The sequence below is a fragment of the Ahaetulla prasina genome, chromosome 1 (assembly GCF_028640845.1).
Source record: "Ahaetulla prasina isolate Xishuangbanna chromosome 1, ASM2864084v1, whole genome shotgun sequence".
Taxonomy (NCBI): domain Eukaryota; kingdom Metazoa; phylum Chordata; class Lepidosauria; order Squamata; family Colubridae; genus Ahaetulla; species Ahaetulla prasina.
In genome coordinates this window covers 215,211,079-215,224,463 of record NC_080539.1, presented here as the reverse complement: position 1 = coordinate 215,224,463, position 13,385 = coordinate 215,211,079, and the positions used below count along the sequence as shown (strand labels likewise).

At 39.2% G+C, this 13,385-nt stretch overlaps 1 protein-coding gene across 2 annotated transcripts in view; it reads right to left on the bottom strand.

Annotated features, from left to right (window-relative positions):
* Positions 1-13,385, bottom strand: part of WIPF1 (WAS/WASL interacting protein family member 1) — a 73,753-nt gene that overhangs the window by 58,766 nt on the left and 1,602 nt on the right. The window contains exon 1 of one of the 2 annotated variants that reach the window (XM_058190344.1): positions 10,069-10,090. The exons of the other annotated variant lie outside the window; for it this stretch is intronic. The gene's annotated coding sequence lies outside the window, so the exon portion shown is untranslated. Of the gene's footprint in view, positions 1-10,068; positions 10,091-13,385 lie in introns of those variants that run through there. 2 annotated transcript variants of the gene reach the window in all.

Below are 13,385 nucleotides of genomic sequence, written 5' to 3'. Positions count from 1 at the left end.
CAGTAAAGCGTATGAAATACAGAACAATTTCCAGGTAATAAGATTATTTAATCATCTGTATCTATAGGCAATGCCTTGCAAAGCTTTAAGTAGCCTATTATCAGTAGCTAAAAAAGGCGGATTTCAAAGCAAAATAACTTCTTCCAGACCTCAATCAGCTTTTAACTGACTTCTCTTCAAAGTGATGGATGACAAAGGCTAACAACTTTTACATACCTCAAGGATACCTTTGGATGTTGTTGAAAGAAAGAGAAAAATACTACTTTAACCCCACTATAGCTAAGGAGTCACTTAAGGCTATTGGTCTCATGGGCTTCCCACTCCTCATGCGGACTGGGAGAACTCGCCAGGGGACAACTCACCATGGCCAACTCATTCCAGGACTACTCACTGTGGGACTATTTAACAATTCAATTTAATTATTTAAAATAAAAAAAATACTTTAATTTTTGTCATTCACACCTCCTTCTGCATCCTTTCTTTAGTGATTCTATCCCACTATTTCTTTGATATTAGTGTAAAGTTGTCCCACTGTGAGTTGCCCACGGCAACTTGGCCATGATGAGTTGGCTGTGGCGATTTGGCCATGGTGAGTTGGCCGCCCCAAATTGTCATAGACCCCGGAACACAGAGTGAGGCATTGTAGCCATACTAGCCATCTGAAAGAGCTAAATATTTGGAGAAGAGAAGCAAGGTTACTCACTGGGGAAGAAAAGTTAAGATAGCTTGGGACATCTTGGGATTTACTTGGGACATCTGGTTCTGGTTGGACAGCGGAAATGTTATTCAGGAATTATTTTTGGAAGATAAACTCAAGACCTATAGCATCTTAGGCATCACCTATTTATCTAATCCGTTTACGGCTAGTTAGAACACCCCTAAAGAAAAAAAAATCACACTTTCTGTGCAAAGAATTATTCAGGTATTCAAATCAATCAAAATATGAGTTTTATATGTTTTTATATTTAGGATCTGGGCAAAACGTGCCTTACTTGGGAATAGACCTCATTGAAATAACTGAAATCTCCTTCAACAAAACACATATGTGAGCTGCAAGAGAATCAAAACAAGGCTATTTACAGATAGTTCTCAACTTATGACAATTGAACCCAAAATTTCTGTTGCTAAGTGAGACAGTTAAGTGAGTTATGCCCCATTTTATAGACTTTCTTGCCATAATTGTTAAGGGAATCACTGATGCTGTTAAGTTAGTAACACGACTGTTAAGTGAATCTGGCTCCCCCATTGACTTTGCTGGTCAGGAGCTGCAAAAGGGGATCACATGACCTGGGACACTACAACCGTCATAAATACTAGTGTTGTGTCTCGCTCGCTCCCCCTGCCGCAGCCAGGCCCCTCTTATCTTCTGCCGGACGCTGATAGTTTGGAAGAATGTCCTGGAATGCCTCCAGCCCCCAGCCCTGGCACCATGCCCGGACAGGCCGAGAAAGACGAAGGGCCTGACGTGCCTTCAGCCCCAGTCCTGGTACCATGCCCAGGCAAACGGAGCAACTAAACCCCTCCCCCACAGCATATGAGCCTGAAGAATGTGAAGCCAGTCATGAGCTAAGATACCAACAGCTGGAGGCTGGAGAGATCCTCACTTCCAGAGAGTAGAGAGGCGATGTCAGCAAAAGGAAGGGAGAGAAGGGCAGGCCTGGATAAGTGCTGAGTCATGGAGCCACACCCCATGGCCTATATAAAGGATCTGCTTTCTGGCATTCTCTGAGTCAGGCAAAGTCTAACTTGGATTGCTGAAGTCACTTCCTGGTCTCCTGCCTGCCTTGAGAACGCAGAGCTGCAGAAGCACGCTTGATACGGACTTCCACGACCCGGCCGTCAGCGGAGGAGTGGGACACAACAACTAGTCAGTTGCCAAGCGTCTGAATTTTGATCACGTGACCATAGGGATGCTACAACAGTCAAATGTGAAAAACAGTCCCAAGTCATTTTTTTCAGCGCCGTTGTAACTTTAAACGGTCACTAAGTGAACTATTGTAAGTCAAAAACCACCTGTACTTTATAGTGAAACCTTCTCTTAATCTCGGGTCCTCTAGATGTGTTCAGACTAGAATTCTGGAACCTGTAGGCCCTAGACACTAGAGGGGTACCAATCTGGAATAAAACTGTAAAATATTTAAAAATAAAATAGAGTAACACTGTCAATCTATCACTGCTCAGATAAGGCTCCTTACATACCTCTGTTCAGGCAGGAGGAGGATAGCGTGACATCTCCTGGGGAAAATACGTTTCATTTGGAACATTTTCAGCTTCACTGGAGCCTTTTTGACAATCCCTGCCTTTTACTGCTGGAATTCTACACTACTGAAAGCCTTCTAATGTGAGAGGCTAAGACAGCTCTCACGGGACATGCAAAATCACTGAAAATAGAAAAGTATTTTTTCAATTTAATAAGAATACAAAAGTATTTCAGTTAGCTTAAAATCCAATCAATGTGATCTAATTAAGTGGGTTTAGTCATGAGCCTTCAAGAATGAGGAAAAACAGCACACACTTCTAGGAAAAATGTAATATTTTCCTCCCACTTATTTTCAATCGTAGAGATATCTTTGAGAATGACAGAAAAGTTCTGGAAATCTGTTCTGATTCTATTTAAAGAACTACTGTTGCACAAGTGTTCACGTGACAGAGCAAATGGTAAAAAGACAACAAATGGGCTGAAATGCTGCTATAATTATTCGTACAAAAAGCCAAATGAACAGCATTTGGCTAAAAATTGAGATTGATGGAATCATTCCCCACTTCTTCATGGGAATTGAGGGAATTGAAATTTTAGCACACTTGGAGGTCCCCGTGAAGGGGAAGTCTGTCCAATAGGAAGACAACACTCAGAATCAGGGCACAAAGGAAGACATCTGTCCAAGCACCACAAGTTCCAGCTGTGCATCATAACATTTTAAAAAAATAACCTGCTGAGATTCAAATTAAAAAGTAGGATAGCATTTACTTATGGTGACAACAAGGAATATTTAAATATGTAAGTATGAATGTTCCTAGTACTGTAGCATAAGTATGGGGCAAGTAGAGGCAGTAGGCCAAAATGCTCTATGCTTGTAATATCTGCAACAATTAATAGATTCTTGTCTTTGTTTCCGTGGTAGTTTCTGAGTGACTGTCAATCAAAGTGCCTCCAATAATACGTAATATACATTTGTCAAAAACAGAGCATCCTCCTGGTAGGATCTTGTCAATTCAGAAACACAAGAAGACTAGAACATATGCCCCAAAATAAGTTTAGAACAATTTAGAAAAAATGGATAACTAATTCCTCTCCCATGCCCACCCCAACCTTTGCCTAAAGAAGAACACCAGAAAATCTAGCTTGTCTATTAGTACAATACACTTCTACTGATTTGGCCTAGGTAACTTGCCCATCGCAACTTATTTCTCCCAAAAAATTTAAATTTGGCCTCCAGTCAACCAACAACCATTCCCACGACGTGCCCCTCTTTTTAAATTCAGTCATCTGAATCTTTGCATCATATTGGACAATGACTGTACTCACTCATAGATACAAAACTGTTAATAATTGCAAATATACAAGTGAGAAAATAATGGTATTTGAGATGTGCAAGGAAGAAAGAAAGGGAATTTTAATCATCCGGAAGGGAAAGGTTAGAGAGACAGCTCTTTATAAATCCAATAAGTACTGTATCATAATCAAAGGACATGCTTATTAAAATTAAATATTTGTATTTGCAGGTCAACAAGAGAAAAAGTTACCTCTGCAAGTTTGTGCCCACTTCCCCTGGCACAGCTTTCATCTGTGAAAGCTTCCTATTTTAGAAGCCATGTAATTACAGTTTGTAGTTGCTTTTTTTTTCTTATGGGAAAAGTTCAGCTGAATGTAGAGATGACCAAACTAAGGAGGTATGATCACAGAGTCAGCAAACTTCTTTACAATTACAAGACCAGGAAGAAAGAAGAAAGTTGTCAGATTATTTCACGAAGCTCATGGCAAGCACAATTCTAATTTTGAATGCTTATTCAGGCACCTTTACAAAATGGCTGTCAAGAGTTGGTACGGCCTATCCCAAAAATCTTCCAAAAGAAAAAAGAGTGAGACTGCTTTGGGTCACATTCTCTAGCCTTCCAGGAAGTTCTTCATCATTCCTGACTCACCCTTCTTTTCCTTTCTGAGCAGCTATGCACATTTTTTTGGAAAGAGCCCTGATTGCAGCCATCCATTATTTTTATTTTCTTAGAATACCTCTGGGACCGACTTGGGACCCAGGATCATTTATAAATAAAGATGAAGCCAGACGTTGATGCTTTGCAGGACACCAACTTTCCATTTAGTTTTGACAATTGATTGTTTATGTTTTAAGTATTTTAAAGTCAAGTGGGAAGGAAGGTCTGGGAGACATTAGAAGTGTCTGCAAAAGATTGATACTTATGGGCACCATCTTGCCTACCCCAGCTCTTGGGAATCATTTTAAGAGTCGGGCAAAATTACATTTTCCCTCCTGTGACTAAGAATTTGGTACCCGAGGGGTTTTCCAGGCAAGTCACTTTTGCATAAAACTCCATCTGTGGTTCTTGTTTTGCCACCAACTATTTTTATTCTTCTTTGTGTTTAACTGACATTACTGTTTTCTTACTGATGACAGAAAGGCCATTCATTAAATATTCAGCAGACATATATCGCAATCCATCACACTTTTTCCCTTTCAGGATAAGCAACATTATTCAGAGCACATTAGAAGAGTCAATGTTCTTCTGCTGGCAAAATTAGCTTTAAGAATACGATTTTATTTTTAGAAAGTGGATAATGTTGAAGTGGCTATGAATTGAATTCCTTGAGAAAAAGATCAAAAGTTTTTAAAATAAGTGGATGTTCCTCTAGAAATGCAAGTTCTTTATATTTTTTTAAATAAATGCATATCATCCTAAAAAGAAACTGTTTTGAGGAAGTGTCAAACTATAGTTTAATGTTCCAAAACTCTGAGGCTCACCTTCTCTTAGAGCAAGCCATGATATAATCCACATACCATACAATAGGTAATATAGAAATCTTATATTGAATAAACCACAGTTTATTAAGTTCATACATTAACAAACCTATTCTGGTTTAGCACATCACCCAACTAATATAATTGCACTCTCATTTTTAGAGCAAGTAAAAACCAGTTCAAATGTAAAGGCTGCACCCCAAATCTAAACAAATCAAACTAAATCAGAAGTGGAGAAGACCAGAATTTTTCCATGCTACACAAAACCATTAAAGCCAAGCCAGTATCTCAAAATACCAAAAGCACTATAAGGGACTTAAATATTTGAATTCTTGCTAAATTTTATAATAAGTGGTTGTCTGAATTTTTGCAATCTAGATTTGATAATCATACATTTGGTCCTGAGCGTCTAGTGGTTAAGACACCAAGCTAAAAACCAGGAGACTGTGAGTTCTAGTTCCACCTTAGGCATGAAAGCCGGCTGGGTGACTTTGAGCCTGTCCTTCGTTCTCAGCTCAACCTACCTCATAGGGCTGTTGCTGTGGAGAAAATAAGAGCAGAGAGTAATATTAGGCATATTCAACGCCTTGAGTTATTTATACAAATAATAAAGGCGCAATAAAAAATGATCTGAAAAATAATAATAGCAGTTAGAATCACTTATCAACCTGGATCAAGGGTAGATAAAATACAGGGACTTTGACAAATATAACTGACAGCCTTCAGAGAGTATTTTGGAAATGTTATTTCCAAGACGTAGCCTGGATGAGTACCAGATGGTTGCCTGCCACTGGTTTTTGACCCATCTTCCATGCCAAGTGAATGAGACAAGTGGGCTTTGTGCAATGCACGCAGCTGTTAGAGTTATTCAGATGTACAAAACTCCCTACAGTCAGTCACCAGAGTACCTCTTTTTAATGTTTGTAGCAGTGGCACTATTTCCTTGTTATATCTGATATTTAAGTTTCATAGGACTGAATTGCTTCCTGTTCTCAGCAACTTGTTTATGCTGCCTTTCAAGATTTATTATAATGTTAGTTGAATTTTAAAATTGCCCTTCAACCCTGAACTCGGTTACTGGGGGATAAGCCCTAATTTCTTCAGTGCAGGTAGAAAATTTAGGATTATAGGTTGTTCCCAACTATAGGCTTCTTTGAACAGTTGGTTGAAAATCAAGACCAAAAGTGTACAAAAATGAACAAGTCCACAAGCAACTAAATCCAAAAAGAGTGACAAATAAACTCCCAGGAAGCTTGATTTCCTAACACGCTTCAAAAACAATCATATTATTTAGCAAGTATGCTTGGGACCTCTTACAGTGTTCCATCAACAATGTTAGCGCCATTCCTTCCAAATACAGGGGCGTGCATAAGCGCACCAATGTGCCTACCATCCCCGTCCTACTGTCCCCATTTATTTGTATTCTTATCCTGTATTCATAATCATGTTTATACTTATATCTGTTATCTTACGTGTCTGATAAAATAATAAATTTTTAAAAAAAAACAGACACTGAAGAAGAGAGCATCTCTTCCCATGGAAACTCTCTTCTGATTTAAGGGCCTGATTTTCCTGAGTCCTTGATTGCAAAGTGGGCACACTTTTATAGGCAGAAGAGGCTCTTTCCTGCAGACTGTACAGGCAGAAGTAGGACAGGTGTGCTTATTCCTGTATCCCTGAAGGAATACCAGTAGCTCTCGCACGGCATTCAGTTTCAAGATGGTTTCCCTCTATTATTGTATTCTCAATTAATGTAAAGAACATCCCCACAGATACATCATCATCATCATTATTATTACTACTACTATTATTATTATTAGCATATGGCATTATTACATTAGCCAAGAGACTATAATGCTAATGCAGAGTCATTGTTTGGCTGCCAATTTACTAACTCTACTGTGGGACAAGCTCACACAGTTTCCAAGGTGTGCCGCAGGAGGGCAAGCTAGATTCACATTAGGAAGACGAGCAGCAGCATCCAAAGCCCCCCTCCTTCCACCAGAACCGCTTCACAAATGAGCGTCATAGCCAGGAAGGTTCAGAACAGGCAGGAATCTAGCCGCCTGCACAAAGCAGGGGCTCGTTCCCCACTGAAATAGTATCTATTTATCTACTCGCATAAAACATGCTTTCAAACTGCTCGGTAAGCAGAAGCAGAGGCAGAAGTGATGGGAGCTCACCTCACCATGCAGTGTTGGGGCTCGAACCTGCTGGAGCAGAGACCATCTCTAGCGTCATTAAGCCACTGAACCATTGCATCTCTTTAGATACACTATTGACTGGTAATTTATTGGTGGTGGAAACAGCTTCCTCTTGAATAAACCCAAGAGTTGATCGCTTACTTCCCATTTACTATGGGAACACAGAGATACAGAGATTTTTACCTATATCAAACTCAAGCACCTTTATTGGCAACAGTCATTAAGTATTTGCCATTGCTTTTTTTCTGGGATTTTATTTTATCTCCAGGTTTAGCCAGGTGGCCTCTCATTTAAATAACAACAAGCCCAGAGCCTACACAGTTCTGAAGCCAATAGCTGCACACTATCGGTAGTTCAGATAAGATTTAAAATGAAAGACATAACACTCATAATACCTCTTTTTTTTGTTTTTTGACCTTTCAAGTTAGTCTTTACTCTTGGCCATTTGCTGGACCGTAAAGTTTTCTTGGCAAGATTTTTGGGAAGTGTTTTGCCACTGCCTGCTTCCTAGGGCTGAGATAAAATGACTAGCCCAAGGTCACCCAGCTGGCTTTATGCTGATGGCAAGACTAGAATTCCTAGTTTCTAGCTCGATGCCTTAACTACTGCACCAAACTGGCTGTTTCATGACACAGTTGATGAATAAACGAACATTACATTCCATCCAACATATTTAATTACATGAAATTCTCTTCTCCCCTGAAAACAAATCCAGAAGCAAATTCATTTTATCTAACTGAGGCACATCTAAGAGAAAGAATTCAAGTGAAATTGTTTGTTCACCCTTGTCTGAAGCAGGACTTTTCCGCCTAATCTATGAAAGAGACAGTCATTGATGAAGTATATAAAGCCAAAGCAGATTACAAACACAATCCGTTCTCCTGTCAGAGTTTATTTCTTCCCTTTTAAACATTCAGTCTTCCTAACCAGGGCAGCTTCCAGTTTCCATCCACACTAACTTTTCAGCAATGCTCAAGTTTATATCCTCACAAATGTACAGAGGTTCCTATTAATTCATCACTAAACAAGCAACCAGACACTCTTTTCAAAATTAAGCTTTTTTTGGAAGAGGCATCCTTCCCCCATCTCCACTCAGGAATCACAGAACAACTTGTCGGAGAATTTTCTTGTGCCATGACCAACCCAAAATAGGCCAGGAAAGTAGTATACCCAAGGATAATCAAGAGGCTGACTAAATGAACACAAGCAGCATTTCTCCAACTCAAAACCCTCAGCAGATGTGCCGAGATTAAAACTTCCAAAAAGGGTCCCAGGGAGCAGGTTATAAGAATATTTGGACATGGCCAGTGATGTCATTGTACTACCAGGATGGGCAGAGTCAAAAGAGTTGGCTTTTTGGAAAGTTTGGAGGAAATTAAAGGAATCACGGTTTTCCCAATTGCAATGTATGGCTATGAAAGTTGGACCATAAGGCTGAGCGCCAAAGAATTGAGGCCTTTGATATGGTGCTGGAGAAGACTCCTGTAAGTCCCTTGGACTGCAAGGTGATCAAACAGGTCAGTTCAAGTGGAGATCAACCCTGACTGCTCTTTAGAAGGCCAGATCCTGAAGATGAAACTCAAATACTTTGGCCATCTAATGAGAAGGAAGGACTCACTGGAGAAGACCCTAATGCTGGGAAAGATTGAGGGCAAAAGAAGAAGGGGACGACAGAGAATGAGGTGGCTGGATGGAATCACTGAAGCAGTCAGCGTGAGCTCAAATGGACTCTGGGGGATGGTAGAGGACTGGAAGGCCTGGAAGAACATTGTCCATGGGATTGTGATGGGTCAGACATGACTTCATGACTAACAACAACAACAAAAGGAATCATATATGTATCAGTCAAATGTAAAGTATCTTTTTGTCATTTGAACTCCTCCAAATAGATAAATGCTCCAATTTGTACAGAAAGGAAATGTTTTAAGGAATGAAATGGATAGCTTAAACCTCTGCAAGAGTTATACACTTTCCTCTTTTAATCCCTCCCAAATACAACCCAAAATTTTGTGCCAGAGTGCTTTAATGTCTGGGGAGCAAAAAAGGATCCTGGCAGCCACTTGAGTTTTATATCTTTGTGCTGCAGTCCAATACACTTTAGGGAAACCTGGCAGGGAAGAGAATTGTTCTCTATCTTTACTCCATCTTGAAAATATTAAACCACAGGGAAAGAAAAAGGGTGAAATGTAAGGAAAATATTAAGGCTTGTTCAATTCCAATGAAAGAAGTTATCTGAATTTGAATCACAGGTTATATATTCTCTTTAATAGGGCAATGGGCATGATCTACCATTAGCAACAACAGAACTTAAGACATAAGCAGTGCCCTGGTGGATTGGACCCCTGACCCATTTACTCCAAGCAGATTGTTCTCATAGTATAACTAACTGCACAAGGAAGCCAGCTCATTAGTCTCCCAGCAGACGGCCTTCAGAGACAGCCACACTGCCATCAAGGCCAATAGTAACTTGCCGTAGTTTGCATGTTATCACAAGCACGTAAACACAATCATAGATTCTTTCACAGCTGTTTCACGACTAGTTTATTCAATGGGAATACTGAGTGTATCATCCACAGTTCCACAACAATACCTTATAACACTCTGAAACTAAGAAACCTGTAGCAAAACTATTCCTGTTCATTGCAATTAAAAACAACAACAACCCTGCACATTTAACAACTCTTGCAACCAAAGAAAATAAATTAAAGACCATCTCACAGGGAAAACAACAACACATGGCTTCCCAGAATAAGTGAATACATCTGTGCGGCACATCTGCCCCAAATAACTTGTTTTTGCCTCCAGCATACTTAACTTTTGTTCATCCAATATCAAGGATTTTGTCAGCTTAACTTTCAGAGACATTCCATCTTTGTTTACAGTGTACTTACCAAACTGGCAAATTCAACCTGCCGCTTAGATTTTTCTGCTTTGAACTCAAGTTAAAAGCTTAAAGCTGAAGTTTTAAATCTGCTAAAGTTACCAACTGCTGAGTCTAAATCTCATGACTTTTCATTTGACAGGATGGAATATTTTAGCCCAATAGATACAGTACTTAACATATTTGGGAGTCTTCTTTGGCCCTAAACTCCTCCTCTAAAGTCTGTTGCTCCAAGGGCAGAAGCAGTGCTAGTATTTTTACACTACAGGAACTGACTGGATTTTCTGGCTACGTTAAACTATGATCATTATGTCAGATTATGTCAGATTCTTTTGGCTCTTGGTCAAAATATAAAACCTAATTTGGTCTAGGTACCAGGCTAGAAACCAGGAGACAGTGAATTCTAGCCCACTTAAGGCATGAAGGCCAGCTGTGGTGACTTTGAACCAGTCTCTTTCTCAGCCCAACTCACCTCACAGGGTTGTTGTGGTGAAAATAGGAGGTGGTAATGAATTGCCTAATTCATAAATGCATTTACATTATGTAATGTATTTACTTATACATGTATTTATAAATTGGTTATATAAAAGATAATAAGAGTGGGATTAAAAAAAATCTAAAGAAAAACTCTAATTATGTTGTGTTGACCAAATCAGAAAAGATAAGATTCGATGAAGAGACAAAAAAAAGAAAGAAAGAAAAATGACATAGGGACTTGGTGTACTGTGGGAACAGCCCTGGGAAAACTCATTTTAATGGGTTGCACACAAATTTGAAAAATAAATCTTTAAAAATTACATGTGACTATGGCCAGATTTATGCACTAAATCATAACAGTTTACTTGGTGTAAAACAGGTCTGCGGTTTGAAAACCATGGATTATGCTCAGAGTAGCAAGCAACTATGGCTTATTCAACAAACCATAGTTAAGCACCATAGTTTGATGACATATGTAAATTCAGCCATTTTTATCGGAGAAAATGCTTGCGCACCAGTATTCACAGTTTTGAATGATCTACAAATAATAGTCTGAATATTGCTCTTGCTTAAAAGTTACTTTTGGAGATTAAATTTAAAATATCTTTAGTACAACTTTTTCTAGCCTGCAAATTCAATCATCTCCAGCAAGCACAACCTGAAAAATGGTGAATGGGCCCTATGGAATTTGAAGAAAAGCTCACCTAGGGAGATCAACTTGGTGAAAATTGTTTTGGTCAATGGGAATTCTCAAATTCACATTCGCATATCCACTGGACTCAGTAGAGTTATTCCCAAGAATGGGATCTAAAATTATAACCTCAAGTGCAAAGCAAAGAGTTGTACACTTTGAGATGCAAGGCATAACTTTATCAGCACCCAAATATGATCATTTCAGCTCATACTAAGATGACAATGTAGTCACCACTCAGATGACAAATTCTTAGCTTGGGATTACTCATCACATTGACCCATTATTTTTCAAAGCACAATTGCTAAATCTAGCACTACTGAATAAATTACAAGATTGGAAACAAAAACCAAACCAAACCAAACATTATGGCTGGTATATTGTGTGAATCTTGTTCTCCAAGAGAGGAGTAAGTTTTGCCCCATTTTATGACATTTATGCCACAGTTGTTAAGCAAATCACTGCAGTTGTTAAGAGAATCATATGGCCATTAAATGAATCCCGCTCATTTTGCTTGTTGGAAGCCAGCTGGGAAGATTACAAATGGTTGATCACACAATCCTGACGTAAAACAACCATCACAAATACATGCCAGTTGTCAAGTGCCCAAATTTTGATCACATGACCATGAGGATGCTGCAATGGACATAAGTGCGAAAAACAGTCATAATTAACTTTTTCAGTCTTATGGTAACTTTGAACTGTCACTAAACAAATGCTTGTAAGCTTGTTCAGATTCCCGGTTGTCGTACCAGACTTAACTTTCTGAGGCTCAGGTTTTTTTCCCACACTACATCTTTCTAGTTTCAACACAGGCTGTCTCTACCTCAAGAACAAGCTGCAGCTTTGCAGACCACTAGAAATACAGTTGTACTGATTGCCCAAATAGCAAAAAGGAACAAACGTTGCAACAGTTTCAAGAACTTTCCTAATGCCTGCATTTCAGAGCACTTCCCAAGCACTGTCAAGTTAGAAAAACTGCAGTAGTAGTTGTGAACATAATGGCCACATGAAATGGCCTCAACAGGAAACTGACCTGTACCATGCCAGAGCCATGGTCCACCTGCATCCTTTGGGTAAGTTTATACATGACTCTAAACCCTAATAAGAGTTTGAACCTTAACTTAGAAGAAGTCGTGGGCCCAGCAGGGAAAAGGCCGTGTCAACTATGTAGGCAGGGCAAAATTCCCTCCTGGTTTCTAGAGTTAGCAGTGGTGCCTTTGTTTCCAAAATGGATTTATGGCACAATTTATGACGAGCACTTAGCTTTTCAAATTTTCTTCCCTCACAGTTGTACCAACAATAGCCGGGGTGGGGGCAGGGAGCTTTTGGGCCACAAGTGACTTAGTACTTGTGTGAATTAAGCTACTTGTGACTTATTTAGAAAATATGTTTAAAACAGATCTAACTTAACATACCATGTAATTGATACTCAACAACCCTCTGAGATTTCAGAGAGTAGCTTCTTTTGGCCCTACAGGATCTAGGGATGCCAAGGATTAAACCTAAAATAGATAAAAATCTAAACCACAATCCTTTGGTTACAGTTAGGATCATAGCTTGACTGTTGAATCCTGTTAGAAACCAGGCTGGAAATCAGGAGACTGCAAGTTCTAGTCTCAGCTTAGGCATGAAAGCAGATTGGGTGACTTTGGGTCAGTCATTCTCTCTCAGTCCTCACAGGGCTATGTTTTGGGGGAAAATAGGAGGAGGAAGGAATATTAGGTATGTTTGTTGCCTTGAGTTATTTATAAAAATAATAAAGGTGGGGTAAAATAAACAAATAACATCTGCTTAGAATAGCTGTAAGAAGTTGGTTTTTAGAATTGACCTGAAAAAAAAACCAGGATGACATCAGATGGCAGCAAGGAGATTTTTTAAAAAATATATATTTTTGCTCCTATTAGTGATTGCGTGATTACTGAAAATCAGCTACTACATTAGTATGTATGGAGCAATCATAGGTATTTCTCATTAAAGGAAATGCTTGCATGCTGCAGACTTAAAGATCAAGATGACCTTTTAAAAGCAGCAACAGATCCCAGATACTTCCAAATGACTAGAAGATGTAAGCCATCTTCAGATAAACCAAACCTCAGGAAACTCACAAATAGTGCAGGACAACTTGATCCTTTGGCAACCTTGCAGAATTCTGCCTT